We start from the raw sequence: 15,843 nt of genomic DNA, 5'->3' as shown, positions 1-15,843 counted from the left end.
CTCCCTATTTCTTAAAGACAGTAGTAAATTTTCCATACTAATTGACTCTTCTTTTCATGAGTGATTTCCATGTAGCATGCAATTCTGTTTGATAGCATTTTGCTCACACCAGAACTTCCTTCAAAATTTAAGTTAATCTCCTCAATTTTTTCAGCTATGTTTTATGTTGTATTTTAAATCCTTTGTTGTCTTTTCAACAGTCTTCAAATCATCTTTATCAGGTGTAGATTCCATCTCAAGAAATCACTTTTTATGCTCATTCATAAAAAACAGTTGCTCATTTGTTTAAGCTTTACATGATACATTGCAGTTGTATCTTCATGCTCTATTCTTAATTCTAATTCTCCTGTTATTTGCACCATACCTGAAGTTACTTCTTCCACTGAAACATGAATCCCTTAAAGTCATCCATGAGAGTTGAAATCAAGTTTTTCCAAATTTCTGCAGATGTTGATAATGTGTCCTCAACCCATGAATTATGAATGTTTTTAATAGATTTAGAATGATGAATCCTTTCCAGAAGTTTTCAAATTGACCTTGCCCACATCCATGGGAGGAATCATATTTACAGTAGTTATAACCTCACAAAAATATATTTATTAAATCATAAGACTTGGAAATCAAACTTACTCCTTGATCTGCAGAATGGTTGCTGTGTTAGAAGGCATGAAACTAACATTACTTTCATTGTGCATCTCTATCAGAATTCTTAGGTAACCAGGTGTATTGTCTATGAATAGAAATATTTTAGAAGGAATCTTTTCTTTGTTTTTTTTTTTTTTTTTTTCCCCTGAGAAGTATTCAAGAACAGGCTAAAAATACTCAGTAAACTGTATTGTAAATATGTGTGCTGTGCTGTCATCTAGACTTTGTTTTTCCATATATAGAGCACAGTCAGAATAGAATTAGCATAATCTTTAAGGACCGTAGGTGTTTGGAACTGGTGAAAAATAATTGGCTTCAACTTAAAGTTCTCAGCTGCGTTAGTCCCTAACAATAGAGTCAGCTTATTTTTTGAAGCTTTACAGCCAGGCATTGACTTCTCCTTGCTAATTATGAAAGCTCTAGATGGCATCATTTTCTAATAGAAGGCTGTTTCTTCTATATGAAAATCTGTTGTTCAGTGTAGCCATCTTCATTAATTATCTTGGCTAGATCTTCTGGATAACTTGCTGAAGCTTCTCTGTTGGCCTTTACTGCTTCAATTTGTACTTTTATGTTATATAGAAGACTTCTTTCCTTATACATCATAAACAAAACTCTGCTGGCTTCAACCCTTTCTTTTGCAGCTTCCTCACCTCTCTCAGACTTCAAAGAATTAGAAAGCATTAGGACTCTGCTCTGGATTCACTTAAGGGAATGTAGTGCTTGATTTGATCTTCTATCTAGACAACTGAGGGTTTCCCTGGTGACTTAACAGTAAAGAACTGGCCTGCAAAGCAGGAGATGTGAGTTCAATCATTGGGTTGGGAAAATCTTCTTGAGGAGTAAATGAAAACCCACTCAAGTATTCCTGCTAGAAAAATCTCATGGACAGAGGGGCCAGGGAGGAGGGGTACAGCCAGTACAATTGCAAAGAATAGGGCATGACTGAGCACACATACATGCAACAGAACACTAAAAATTTCTATTTGTAATAATGTTCCTTTACTCTTATCATTTATATGTTACCTGGAGTAGCACTTTTAATTTTCTCTAAGAACAGTTCCTTGGCACTCACAACTTGGTCGACTGTTTGGTGAAAAAGGCAGAACTTTTGGCTTTTCTCTGCTTTGGACATGCCTTCTTTGCTAAGCTCAATCATTTCTATCTTTTGATTTAAAATGAGAGATGTGTAACTCTTCTTTCACTTGACACTTGCAGGTTATTGTAGGGTTATAAATTGGCCTAGTGTTAGTACTGTTGTGTTTCAGGGAATAAAGGGGCCCAAGGAGAGTGAGGCAGAGGGGGAATGGTCAGTTGGTATATCAGTCAGGACACACACAGTACTTATCTATTAATTTCCATCATCTTATATGGGCATAGTTCTTGGCACCATCACATCCCAAGTAATTACAATAACAAGGTCAAGTTCATTAATCACAGACCACTATAATAAATATAAGAATAATGAAAATATTAAATATTTTAAGAATTAACAAATAGTGTTGCAGAGACATGAAGTGAGCAAATGCTGCTGCAAAAGGGTGCCTACTAGTTGCTTGATGCATGGTTGTCACAAACCTTCAATTTGTAAGTAACACAGAATATGTGGTGTATAGTAAAGTGACACACAATAAAATGAGGTTTGCCTGCATATCTCATTAAAAATATATATTATAGTGGTATCAGCAAACTGATTCTAATATTTACAGAGAAAGACATAATACCTAACACAGTATTGAAGGAGAAAAACAAAGTTGTAGGACTGATGTTACCCAACCTCAAGACTTACTATAAAGTTACAGTAATTGAGACACTGTGGTACTGATGAAAGAACAGACAAATCATTACAGAGAAAGATCTACATAAATATAGTCAACTGAGTTTTGATGAAGAGGTAAACACAATAAATGGAGCCTTTCAACAGATGGTGCTGTAACAACTAGATATCCACATGTAAAATTAAATATATAAATATATATATACCCTTCTGAAATATTTGCTGAAACCAGATCATAGACTTAAGAGTTAAACACAAAACTATAAAACTTCTGGAATATAACATAGGAGAAAACCCAGACGACCCTTCGTTTTGTGGTGACATTTTCTCATGTAACATGAAAGGAATGATCCATGAAAGAAAACACTGATAAGCTGTACTTCATTAAAATAAAAATTTATGCTCTGTTAAAAACAATGTCAAGAGAATTAAGAAGATAAGCCACAGAATGGGAGAAAATATTTGCAAAATGTAAGTCTCTTAAAAGTCTGTTATCTAAAATATAAAAAGAACTCTTAAAGCTAAACAATAAAAAGAAAGGCAATCCATTAAAAAAATAGGCCAAAGACCTTAACAGATACTTTACCAAAGCAATAAATACAGATGGCAAATAAGGTAATAAAAATGTATTGTGTAATGTGTCATCATGAAATGCAAATTAAAACAATAAAAAGACATAACTACACACATCAGAATGGCCAATATCTAGAACATTAACAACACCAAGTGCTAGCGAGGATGAACTCTCTTTCAGAAACTCTCAACAGTAGAAAATCTAATTCATTGCTGGTGGGAATGCAAAATGGTATGGCCACTGTGGGAGATAGTTTGATGATTTCTTACAAAACTGAACATACTACTAACATATAATCCAGCTATCATGCTTTTTCTTATTTACTCAAAGGAGTTGGAGACTTGTGTTTACACACAAACCTGCACATGGATATTTATAATAGGGGTTCCCTGGCTGAGATGACAAAGAATCCACCTGCAATGTGGGAGGCCTGGGTTCAATCCCTGGGTTGGGAAGATGCCCTGGAGGAAGGCATGGCAAACCACTCCAGTATTATTTCCTGAAGAAACCCCATGGACAGAGGAGCCTGACGGGCTACAGTCCATGGGATCACAAAGAGTTGGACATGACTGAGTGACTAAGCACACAGCAAAAGCAGATGAATGGGTAAACAATTTTTCTTACATCCAGATGGTGGAATAGCATTCAGAGCTAAAAGCAAATGAGCTATCAGTGTGTGAAAAGTTAAATCCATTTACTAAGTGAAAGAAGTCAAACAGAAAAATATAAAACATTCTATAAAAGGTGAACTATGGAGTCAGTGAAAAGATCAGTGGTTGCTAGGAGTTGGGGTTGAAGACAATGATAAATAAGCAGAACACAGAAGATTTTTTAAATGATGAAAATGCTCTGAATGATACATAGTAATATATCATATATCTTCTTACACATTTGTCCAAACCTACAGAATGTAAAAAACTAGCAATGAACATTAATGTAAACTCTGAACATTGGGTGACTGTGATGTGCCAACCTAGTTTATCAATGGTAACAAATATACCATTTGGAGGGAAATGTTGATAATTAGGGAAACTATGCATGTTGAGGAGCTTCCCTCATGTCTCAACAGTAAAGAAACTGCCTGCAGTGCAGGATATGCAGGTTTGACCACTGTATTGGGAAGATCCCCTGGAGGAGGGCTTTGTGACCCACTGCAGTATTTTGTCTTTTGTCCCACGGACAGAGGAACCTGGCAGGTTACAGTCCATAGGATTACAAAGAATCAGACATGGCAAGCCACTGAGTATGCACACACACATGAATGTTGAGGGTGGAGAGGACATGGGAAATCTCCATGCCTTCCTCTTAATTTTGTTATGAACCTAAAGCTTTTCTTAAAAAGTTAATTCTGAATTAAAAAATAATATATATAAGGCATTGTAAAGGTTGAATGGATCAAAAATAATGCTTAATTAAAAATATATATGCTTTATATAAAAATATATATAGTACTAGTTTGCTAGGGCTGCTGTTTCTCATGATACTGGAGACTCAAAATCAGGGATAAAGTTATTATCAGGGATGCTTCCTCCTGATGTCTCATTTCTTGGTTTATATATTGCCTTTTGTTTCCCTCCAGTTCCTTCCTGTATAACGGTTTCTGGGTCCTAATCTTCTCGTCTTATAAGAGGATCATTCATATTGGATTGAGACCCACTCTAACAAACTCTGGGCTTTCCCAGGTGGTGCCTGTGGTAAACAAACAAACAAACAAAAAAAACCACCTGCCAATGCTTGAAACATAAGACATGTAAGAGATGCAAGTTTAACCCCTGGATCCCCTGGAGGAAGGCAAGGAAAGCCACTCCAGTATTCTTGCCTAGAGAATCTCATGGACTGAGGAGTCTGGCGAGTTACAGCCCACAGAGTCTCAAAGAAGTGGACATGACTGGAGAAAATTAGTATGCATGCACTAATAAATGCATTCTAACAATTATCATATTACTAACTTAACTACCATATTACTAACTTAACTCTACCTGAAGGTAGAGTTACATTCTGATACTGAGAGTTATTACATCAATGTGAGAATTTAGTAAGGGGAATATAAATAAGCCCATAATGCATGCATGTGTGTATATGTGTATTATATATATATATATATGTATGTACATATACACACATATGGAATATATACACATATACATATGGTCACATATAGTAACAAGCATCATTCTGGGAGATGGTGTATATATACATATACATATATGTGTGTATATATATGTATATATCAGTATATCAGTCAGTTCAGTCACTCAGTTGTGTCTGACTCGGCTACCCCATGGACTGTAGCACACCAGACTTCCCTGTCCATCACCAACTCCCAGAGCCTGATCAAACTCATGTCCTTCATGTCAGTGATGCCATCAAACCACCTCATCCTCTGTCATCCCCTTCTTCTCCCTCCTTCAGTCTTTCCCAGCATCAGGGTCTTTTCCAATGAGTCAGTTCTTCACATCAGGTAGTCAAAGTATCGGAGCTTCAGCTTCAGCATCAGTCCTTCCAATGAATATTCAGGACTGATTTCTTTAGGATGGACTGGTTGGATCTCCTTGCAGTCCAAGGGACTCTCAAGAGTCTTCTCCAACACCACAGTTCAAAAGCATCAATTCTTTGGTGCTCAGCTTTCTTTATAATCCAACCCTCACATCCATACATGACTACTGGGGGAAAAAAAAAAACAAAACATAGCTTTGACTAGTTGGACCTTTGTTGGTAAAGTAATGTCTCTGTGTTTTTTTGTTTTTTTTTTAATATGCTGTCTAGGTTGATCATTGAAGAAGGAAATGGCAACCCACTCCATTATTCTTGCTTGGAGAATCCCAGGGACCGGGGAGCCTGGTGGGCTGCTGTCTCTGGGGTTGAACAGAGTCGGACATGACTGAAGCAATTTAGCAGCAGCAGGTTGATCATAGTTTTTCTTCAAAGGAGCAAGCATCTTTTATTTTCACCATAGCTTTGACTAGATGGACCTTTGTTGGTAAAGTAACATCTCTCCTTTGTTTTTAAAGGTGTCAAGTTCAACAGTCACACTCTCTCCAAATACAAAAGCAGGTATAATTCAACTCAACACAGAAGCTTCTATGCAAGGAGAATCTGAGACACTGTATAGAAAGTTAAGTTAAAGAGGATACTGTGGTTTTCTTTTGTGTGTGTTTTGAAGGTGTGGCTCTTCCTTTGTCACCTGAATTTAGCAAAGAAATGGTTATCCTGATGAAATATCAACAGCTGACCCACAGAAAAACGGACAAATTCTAAAAATTGAAAAACAAGCATAATTACACACACAAAAAAAACCTGCCACTGCTTCTTTCCTCTACATTTTGCATTTAAAACTTGCATTTTTTTTTTTTTCTTAATCCTGAAAAGTAGACAGTAAAACAGCTCCTGGAAGAATTTACAACCAATTGCATGAGAGTCTGGGAAGTGGAATTGCCCTTGCAGGGATGGGAGGAGAAGACAGGAAGCCCCCCCCACCCCCACCCCTTAGTGCTGTAGCCTCACTGTAGGAACAAGGAGGGGGCATGGGTCTTTAGTCCAGAAAGAGAAAGGGGGGAGGAAGAGGGGAGGAGGGGACTCTGAAAAACAGAAAATAAAATGTCACCGTTGCCTGTTTGAATCCAGAAGAAATGCCCAGCCCCGTGTGGGGGAAGAGCCCCGCAGAGCGGAGGCAGCCCTGGGAGAGCCTGCCTCCAGTACCTCTGGACCCAGTGGGAGTGAACGAGGAGGGTCGGGATGGGCACTAATGGAGGAAGCCAGCAGGGGCCTCCAGAACACGCCAGCTGGTGTGTGCCTGTGCCCCCCATGTATTCTCCAGGATGGGCTGGCTGGTGTGTTCTCCAGGACAGGCCAGATGCTGTGTGTTTTCTGTGTTCTCCAGGAGCCCGGCTGCTGTGTGCCTGTGACCTCCCGTGTATTCTCCAGGATGCGCCGGCTAGTGTATGCCTATGACCCTGTGTGTTCTCCAGGACGCTTGACTTCTGTGTGCCTGTGCCCCTCGTGTGTTCTCCAGGATGTGCAGGCTGGTGTGAGCCTGTGACCCATGTGTTCTCCAGGACATGCCAGCTGATATGTGCCTATGACCCTGTGTTTTCTCCAGGAAGCTCAGCCGCTGTGTGCCTGTGGCCCCCGTGTGCCTGTGGCCCCCGTGTGTTCTCTAGGACGCCCGGCTGCTGTGTGTTCTCTGTGTTCTCTAGGATGCCTGGCTACTGTGTGCCTGTGCTCCCAGTGTGTTCTCCAGGACTCCTGGCCACTGTGTGCCTGTGACCCCGTGTGTTCTCCAGGACGTGCCGGCTGGTGTGTGCCTCTGCCTCCTCTGTGTTCTCCATGATGCGCCGGCGGCCTTGTGCCTCTGCCCCCCGTACATTCCCGGAGTAGCTCTGTAGTCATAGTTCCTCTGGCATGGTGGCTACTGGTCCTGGTTCTGATAGTCCTGGTCCCATTGCTTGGCCTACCGTTGATCTTGGTTGCAGTTGGGCTAGGGAAGGTCTGTGCCTTGGGGGGCAGTGGGGGGTGCAAGGGACTGGATTACAGCCCTGTAGCTGGCATAGTTCTAAGCAGGTGTTGGCGGAGGTGAGGTGGTGGGGCTGTGTAGCTCTGGCTGGACCCTCCCTGGTTGTAGGGAGGTGGTTGGGTGTGGAGGGCTGTAGCTGCTGACCGGAGGGGTGCTGGTTTTGGCCCCCAAGCTGGGGGATGTTGCAGCTGGCCCCTGGGGGATTCAGAGCAGGGCTGTAGGTGGGTGGTGGTGGAGGCTGCTGTGGGGGAGACTGTTGCTGGGGAACCGGGTTGTAGCTGCCTCACTTGTTGGAATTGTTGCCAGGTTGTTACCCCAATTGCTCTGGTTGTAGCCACCACCTCCACTATGGTTGAAATCTCCTGGGTAGTTGCCTCCTATATTGCTGCCTCCTCCTGAGTTGTGGCAGCCTCCTCAGTTGCCCCCTGGGGACCTTGGTTGTCACAGCGCTGGGAACTGCCACCACCCCCACGGCCCCAGGATCCACCCCGGACTAAGTGGTTAGCACTCCCTTCATCAGCGGTCCCCTCCCACAGCCTTCCTTGCTGGGCTGCCTCACCAGCTTGTCTGTGGCCTCTCGCTGCAGCTCAGTGAACATCACCTTGTCCAGGAGGTCCTCAGCATTGCGCAAGGAGAAGTTGGCTTTCATTTCTAAGACCACATAATCCGGGACATCCTTCCCTTCTTTGTCGGTCTGCTTTATTGTTCGATCTTTCAGAACCTGCTCAGTAGGACAAATTCCAAGAGCCTTGCACTGCAGGCCTTCACAAGGGTCTCATTTTTCATCTCTAGAGTGACTCATAAACATTCGTCTGGTTTAGGCTATAGTTGTGCTTCTTGCAGGCAGTGATCTGGACAAGACAGTTGGGCACTGGGTGGTGGCCGGGGACATCAGGATAGCCCAGCAGCCTGTGTGGTTCCACTGAGGCCTAAGCCCATTACCCACATCTCATCCACGATGAGCTGGTATCCAGGAGGTTATGCTTCTCGAAGGGGCTGCAGGATGCGCGTTTGATGGCCCATGTGGTTTTGCCGGCAGCTGGCAGGTCTGCCAGCATCAGAATCTCACACTCCGCCTTGCTCTTTGGTCCAAAGTTGCCCCCGTAGTAAATCACTTTTTACTAATATTGAAATTTACTAAAATGATAATCATAATCATAATTCATAAATGGTTTCTTGGAATTGGTAAAAAAAAAAGGATTCATAAATTTAAAATGAATATATTTCTGAGAATTTTCAATTGATTTTTGAAATATAAGCAATATTTAAAATAATGCCAGCATAATGAAATAAATTACCATTATAAAGTCATGTATTCCTAAACACATTTTATGTATGTAAATATGCATATCTTTGGATTTCTCCCCAGAACTTCATCAATTATGAATAAATCAATTAGCTATTATTTCCAACTGTTTTTTACAGTTGTGATTGCAATCAATTAGACAGATTCTTCCTATTTTTTTTGTTTGTTTAATCTTTTATTGTTTTAAAAATGAAACTGAAAATTTAAGAAGAATTTATATGACTGTTTTAGTGAAGGCCCAATAAACGAAGGCAAGAAATATAAAAGCCATAAAATAATATATAAATCAATTTTTTCTGTGTGGAAGAAGACCAAACCAAAATCAGTAGATAAATTATAGTACAGACTAAATTCTATGATATATACTTGAACAAAAGTAAGTATCCTTGTACAAAAAGATCTCCATGGAAAATATTTTGACTAAAAATGCAGGAAAAAGGTCAAGTGTTAGAAACAATGAACAATGGTAAAAAAACAAAAATGTAAATATTGTCTCATTTATATTTTGAAAAATATTTTGTTTCAAAATTATTTTATTTCAACCATATTTTATCTTTTATAACATGATGTAAAAAGGAAAACCTACAAATGATTTTTGTTACTATAAAAATATCTATACAATTTGGATATTGATAGGATTAATTTTTTAAAACTCAGTCATTGTTAGTAGGTTAATATACAAATTTGATAAATAATTTAATTTTCTCTGAATAGTTCAATACAAATATATATATAAGCCTATTGTAGTAATCATAATTTTCAGTGGAAGAATTGCTTTGCATATTGGATTACAATAACCCATTGCAATTAAGTCACAGGAGAATATTTGATAGTGATCTCAATTCTTGATGAAATATGAAATGCACATAGATAAAATTAAAATAGAAGTTTTACCCCACTTGGGTAATCTGATAGAGTGCCTGAAGAGCTACAAATGGAAGTTCATAACATTGTGTAGGAGGTGGTGATCAAAACCATCCCCAAGACAAAGAAATGCAAAAAGGCAAAATGGTTGTCTGAGGAGATCTTACAAATAGTTGAGAAAGGAAAAGAAGAAAAAGGCAAAAGGAAAAAGAAAGGATATATTATCTGAATGCAGAGATACAAAGTATAGCAAGGAGAGATAAGAAAGTCTTAAGTGAACAATGAAAAGAAATAGAGGAAAAGAGTAGAGTGGGAAAGACTAGAGATCTCTTCAAAAAAATTAGTGATACCAAGGGAACATTTCATGCAAAAATGGGCACAATAAAGGACAAACATGGTACAGACCTAACAGAAGCAGAAGGTATTAAAGAAGAGGTGACAAGAATATACAGAAGGACTATACAAAAAAGGTTTCAATGACCTGGACAGACATGATGGTGTGGTCACTTACCTAGAGCCAGACATCCTGGCACTAAAAAAAAACAAGTGGGACTTAGGAAACATTATGACAAACAAAGCTAGTGGATTTGATGCAATTCCACCTGAGACCGTTCAAATCCTAAAAGATGATGCTGTTAGAGTGCTACAGTCAATATGCCAGCAAAATTGGAAAACTGAGCAGTGGCCACAGGACTGGGAAAGGTCAGTTTTCATTCCAATCCTGAAGAAGGGCAATGCCAAAGAATGTCCAAACTACTGCACTTCACATACTAGCAAGTTAATGCTCAAAATCACTCAAGCTAGGATTCAACAATATGTGAGCTGAAAACTTCCATATGTACAAGCTAAATTTAGAAAAGGCAATGGAAAATGGAACCAGAGATCAAATTGCTGACAACTGTTGGATAATAGAAAAAGAAAAAAAAATCCAAAAATTATCTACTTCTGCTTTCTTGACTTTTCTAAAAACTTTCACTGTGTGGATCACAACAAACTATGGAAAATTCTGAAAGAGATGGAAATACCAAACCTTCTTACCTGCCTCTTGAGAAACCTGTATGTAGATCAAGAAGCAACAGCTAGAACTAGACATGGAACAACAGACTGGTTCCAAGTTGGGAAAGGAGTACTTCAAGGCTGTATATTGTCACCCTGTTTATTTAACTTATATGCAGAGTACATAAAGTGAAATGCTGGGCAAGATGTATCACAAGTTGGAATATCAAGAACCTCAAATATGCTGATGACACCACCCTAATGGCCGAAAGTGAAGAGGAACTAAAGAGCCTCTCAATGAAGGTGAAAGAGAAGAATGAAAAAGCTGGCTTAAAATTCAACATTCAAAAAACTAAGATCATAGCATCCAGTCTCATCAATTCATGGCAAGTAGATGGGGAAATAATGGAAACAGTGACAGACTTTATTTTCTTGGGCTCCAACATCACTGTGGATGGTGACTGAAGCCATGAAATTAAAAGACACTTGCTCCTTGGAAGAAAAGCTGTGATAAACCTAGACAGCATATTAAAAAGCAGAGACATCACTTTGATGACAAAGGCCAGCACAGTAAAAGCTATGGTTTTTCCAGTACTCATGTATGGATATATGAGAGTTGGACCATAAAGAAGGCTGAGCAATGAAGAATTGATGCTTTTGAACTGTGGTGATGGGGAAGACTCTTGAGAGTCCCTTGGACTGCAAGGAGATCAAACCTGTCAATCCTAAAGGAAATCAACCGTGAATATTCACTGGAAGTACTGATGCTGAAGCTAAAGCTCTAATAATTTGGCCATCTACTATGAAGAGCCAACACATTGGGAAGGACACTGACACTAGGAAAGACTGAGGGCAGGAGGAGAAAGGGGTAACAGAGGCTGAGATGGTTGAGCGGCATCATCGACTCAATGGACATGAGTTTGTCAAACTCGGTTGCAGAGAAACTTGGAGTGCTTCAGGCCGTGGTGTGGCAGAGTCGAACACCACTGAGTGACTGAATGAGGACAGCAACCCCATTTGGCTACTGTGATTATGCCACTGGTGCAGTGAATCTGTTTAAAATTTATCCAATGTAAGTTTTGATAAAGTCTTTACAGTAAAAATACCTCAGTAAAGTTTGATTATTACTCAAAGCTGCATATATTTTCAATCACATTTTCAGCCAAATATGAATTAATCTTTTTGGCACATATTTTTATATTCTCATGTTATAAATTTTCCCATAATTAACTATTCAAATATCTTAAAGTGAGTTAATATCTAATGTTGTGAGAACTTATATATACCATCACATTCATATTTTTGGGGAGTTTGGCATTTACTATAATATTTTGGGACTATTATTTACAATATTAAATATATTTTAAGAGTTATTATCTGTGATTGAAAAATTTCAATTTTGGTATTCTGTTGTATAAGCAAATGCATCAAAACATAAGATATATTTAATAATATTTACTTTATCAGTGTCTGCATTATTTAAACAAACCTAGGGAAATGTCTATTTTAGGAAACAGTTCCATCAATTATGAACTCTCCATGCTATGAAATACCACCAGCCACAATATTTTTAAAAGACAATTACTGATTAATTGACTTTATAGTCATTAAAAATACTTACTTTGAGATAAATATATATTGAAGAAACATAGTAAATACTCCTATGTAATGTTATATTTTTGAAAAAATATACAAAAATAAATTAAGAACCAGAATAAATATAATAAGCTTAAAAATTTCATGTCATAAGATCACAGAGAATACTAGAAATATTTACATATTTCTTTTAATAATAATCAGCTCCCATGATTATAATAGAGTAAATAAGTGGTAATTAAATGTGTCAATATACTTTCTATTGGTTACTTTATTAAAAAATTATATTATTTATGTGAAAATCCATGTAAGGTCAAATATGTAAAGAATTATTTTTTATAATTATATCTCAGTTATGAGGGGGAAATTATAGATTAAAATTTCAATAAACTTTATACACACAAAAGTTTATACACAAACTATTGGCTCTTCTTTTATAATTAATTGGATTTTCCATTAGCATTTGGTCTTTCAGTGTTGGCTCCTGTATGCTAATTTCAACAGTTGGAATGAAGAACAAAAGCTCATTTTTGCACAATATTTGCAATGAAATGAATTCTTTCAGGCATCTTTTTTTTTGTAGAATTTTCTATGGCACAAGCTTATGTTGACATTTATTTTTGAAATTCACTTATGATTTTCGAAGAATCTTGAACTGTTATTTCATTTTTTACCTAAGCTGAAAATGAAAGTTATGTAAACATAACTTCAACTTGGTGAACTGTCTGGTCAAAACCATGCACTATTTTGATGTATGCAACTATTTTAATTTGGTAAATTTCTGAATGTCTCCATACATGCATCTCTAGGCCTTTAGTCAAGAATGAATGCTACTTTTCAAGAAGCTTATAAAATTGTTTTCTGATTAAATACTCTACATATAATTTATTACTGTTTCATGTTTGTTTTCTATAAAATTCATCAAGATAGAAACCATATTTAAAAAACACATACCTCACATAAAGAGTATTTGAAAAAAAAACAAAATCAAGTTTTGTGTATGTATATATATACATACATATACTTATGAATGTATAGACACATATACATGTGTATATATGTATTAATTACATAAGATCTTTTGTGTGGTACCATTATTTTATATACTTCAATGCTATGCACCTTTCTTTTCTCAGAGGGAAATTTTTACCAACTATTTGATATGATCTTAATAGGCACCATGTCCTGATTTAACCCTCAGATCTGTCTTCCTTCAGAAATTTCTATAGTGTGCATAGGACATGACCATGAGGCTGTCACTTGTGTGTTGTTCTTTGGGTATCCCACAGGCATTTCAATCTCAATATATTTAAAAACCAATACAATATTGTAAAGTAATTAGCCTCTAATTAAAATAAATAAATTTAAATTAAAAAAAATCAAAACAATATCTTTTTTTTAACAACAGGGTTTCAGTTGCCAACTACATATGACTTTTCCCAAATACACAAGTCCAGAAGAACTATGTCCCTTATGTAGAACAATATTATAAATAATTTTAGATATTCGCTTTACATAAAAATGTGCATAATTTCTAATTCGAAACTAAAATATATACTTTACTCAGTGTTATATCATACTTCTGTTCCATACTACCTAATGTAGTTGCCTGTTCATTCGAGTACTTGCATGGTCATTATTGTTGTTCAGTCACTCAGGCATGTCCAACTCTTTGCGACCCCATGGACGCCATTAAAGTGCTTTTATTTTCCCAAAATAGAGAAATCATGGCTTACAAGTGAAGGAAAAATTATAACAATAACTCTATATGTTTTTAGCTAATATTTATTAGGAGCTAACATATTCAAGGAACTCTGCTAAGTATTTTAAAACATTTTTCTTTTAGTCAGTGCTAACTATATATTGGATAATAATTAATGACAATGATTGCTCATAACTGTTAAATACTTATGTCTTAGTCTTGTGCCATACAGAATACTTTTCATGCATTGTTGCATTTAATCATCAGAAATCCATTGTATTAAGTATTATTACCCTCATTTCAAAGATGAGAGAACTGAAGCTTAGCAAATATAAGTGATTTGCCCCAAATCTCCCAGCTGTTTAACTGACTGAATTAGACTTCAAACCAGAGCAATCTGACCACAGTGAATGTCAAACCACTGTTGAACTGGGTGCAACATACCACCAGTAAATTTGAATTTGCTATTAAAGCTCATCACTAATTTTAGAAGCTCAACTGATTTTAATAGTTTATACATAGGATATGAGGAAATTTAGGGGAGACAAAATAAAAGATATGCAACATTTAAAATCATTCCTGTCCTGCTGAGAAGACTAAAGCAATTCAGAATACAAAAATCATAAGAGAGGCTTTTGTTGTTTGCTCTTTCTTTCTTTTTTTTTTTAATTGAGGTAATTGACATATAACATCATGCAAGTTTAAGGTGTATAACATGTTAACTTGGTGCATTTATATATTACAATATGATAACCACCATAGCTCACTTAATACTTCTCATCACTTCACATCATTATCATTTTGCTTTTGCAGTGGGGACAATTAGGATCTAGTTTTTTGTTTCTTTGCTTGTTTTTTTTTTTGTTGTTGTTGTTGTTGTTTTTTTGTTTGTTTTATTTGCCACTTTCTGCATGGCATGAGGGATTGTAGTTCCCTGAGTAGGGAACAAACCTGTGACCTCTGCAGTGAAAGTGAGGAAACTTAATCACAGGAATTTCAAGATCTACTTTCTTAGCAGCTTTGAAGTTTATATTGCAATATTGCTGACTATAATCTTTATGCCTTGCATTGATCTCCATTAATTATATGTCTACCTGTTACAAATTTGTAGCCTTTAACAGTATCTCCTGGATTTCCCTGCCTCACAGCCCCTAATTTCATAAGTATGATTTTTTCAGATTCCATATATGAGTGATATCATACAGTTTTTGTCTTTCTCTGATGTATCTTACTAAGCACAATGTCCTCAAGGTTCATTTATGTTGTGAAAAGTGGTCAGATATCCTTCTTTCCTTTTATCTGAATGTTATTCAATTGTATATGTATCTATGTGTATCTGTGTATGACATATATGTACATGTGTACAGCTTTATCCATTTATCCCTTAAACCACACATTGTTTTTAAAATCTGGATAGGTTTTAGGCTTTTAGGCATAAACATGACAAAGTCAGTATCTAGTTTTAAATTCTTATTTTATGTGGAAGATTGGATTTTCATATACCATTCCATTTGAATTAAGCCATTCACATTCTTCTGTAAAAGTACTTTGTTTCACAGATTCCTTCCAGCAGATTTTATAAGAAAATAACAACTGGCTGATTTGCCAGTCACCCAGAGGAATGGAAATTATTTTTGATTTTCAACAGTTAACAGAGAACTTTTTAGAGAGGAGACAATAGACTGCTCTAGTAATTGGATTATTTGTGGATTATATAAAAAATGCTGAAAATATTGTACATATCTGCTGTTTTAATTTTCTGCCTCAAAGAAAAGCTAGGGTCAATAGTCAAACCCAGTATGTATGTAAATAAATGCTTATAAGCTCTAGAGAACACTGTCCAGATGCCTGAGGGGATTCAGCACAGTCT

The 15,843-nt window shown here is 37.1% G+C and overlaps 1 pseudogene; it reads right to left on the bottom strand.

Moving 5' to 3' along the window:
- Positions 1-7,188: 7,188 nt before the first annotated feature.
- LOC787979 (heterogeneous nuclear ribonucleoprotein U-like protein 1) overlaps positions 7,189-15,843 on the bottom strand; it is a 42,898-nt pseudogene continuing 34,243 nt past the window's right edge.

This window comes from Bos taurus, chromosome 9 (assembly GCF_002263795.3).
Source record: "Bos taurus isolate L1 Dominette 01449 registration number 42190680 breed Hereford chromosome 9, ARS-UCD2.0, whole genome shotgun sequence".
NCBI lineage: Eukaryota > Metazoa > Chordata > Mammalia > Artiodactyla > Bovidae > Bos > Bos taurus.
Note: the sequence above shows the minus strand (reverse complement) of the source record. Positions and strands in the feature narration are given on the sequence as shown.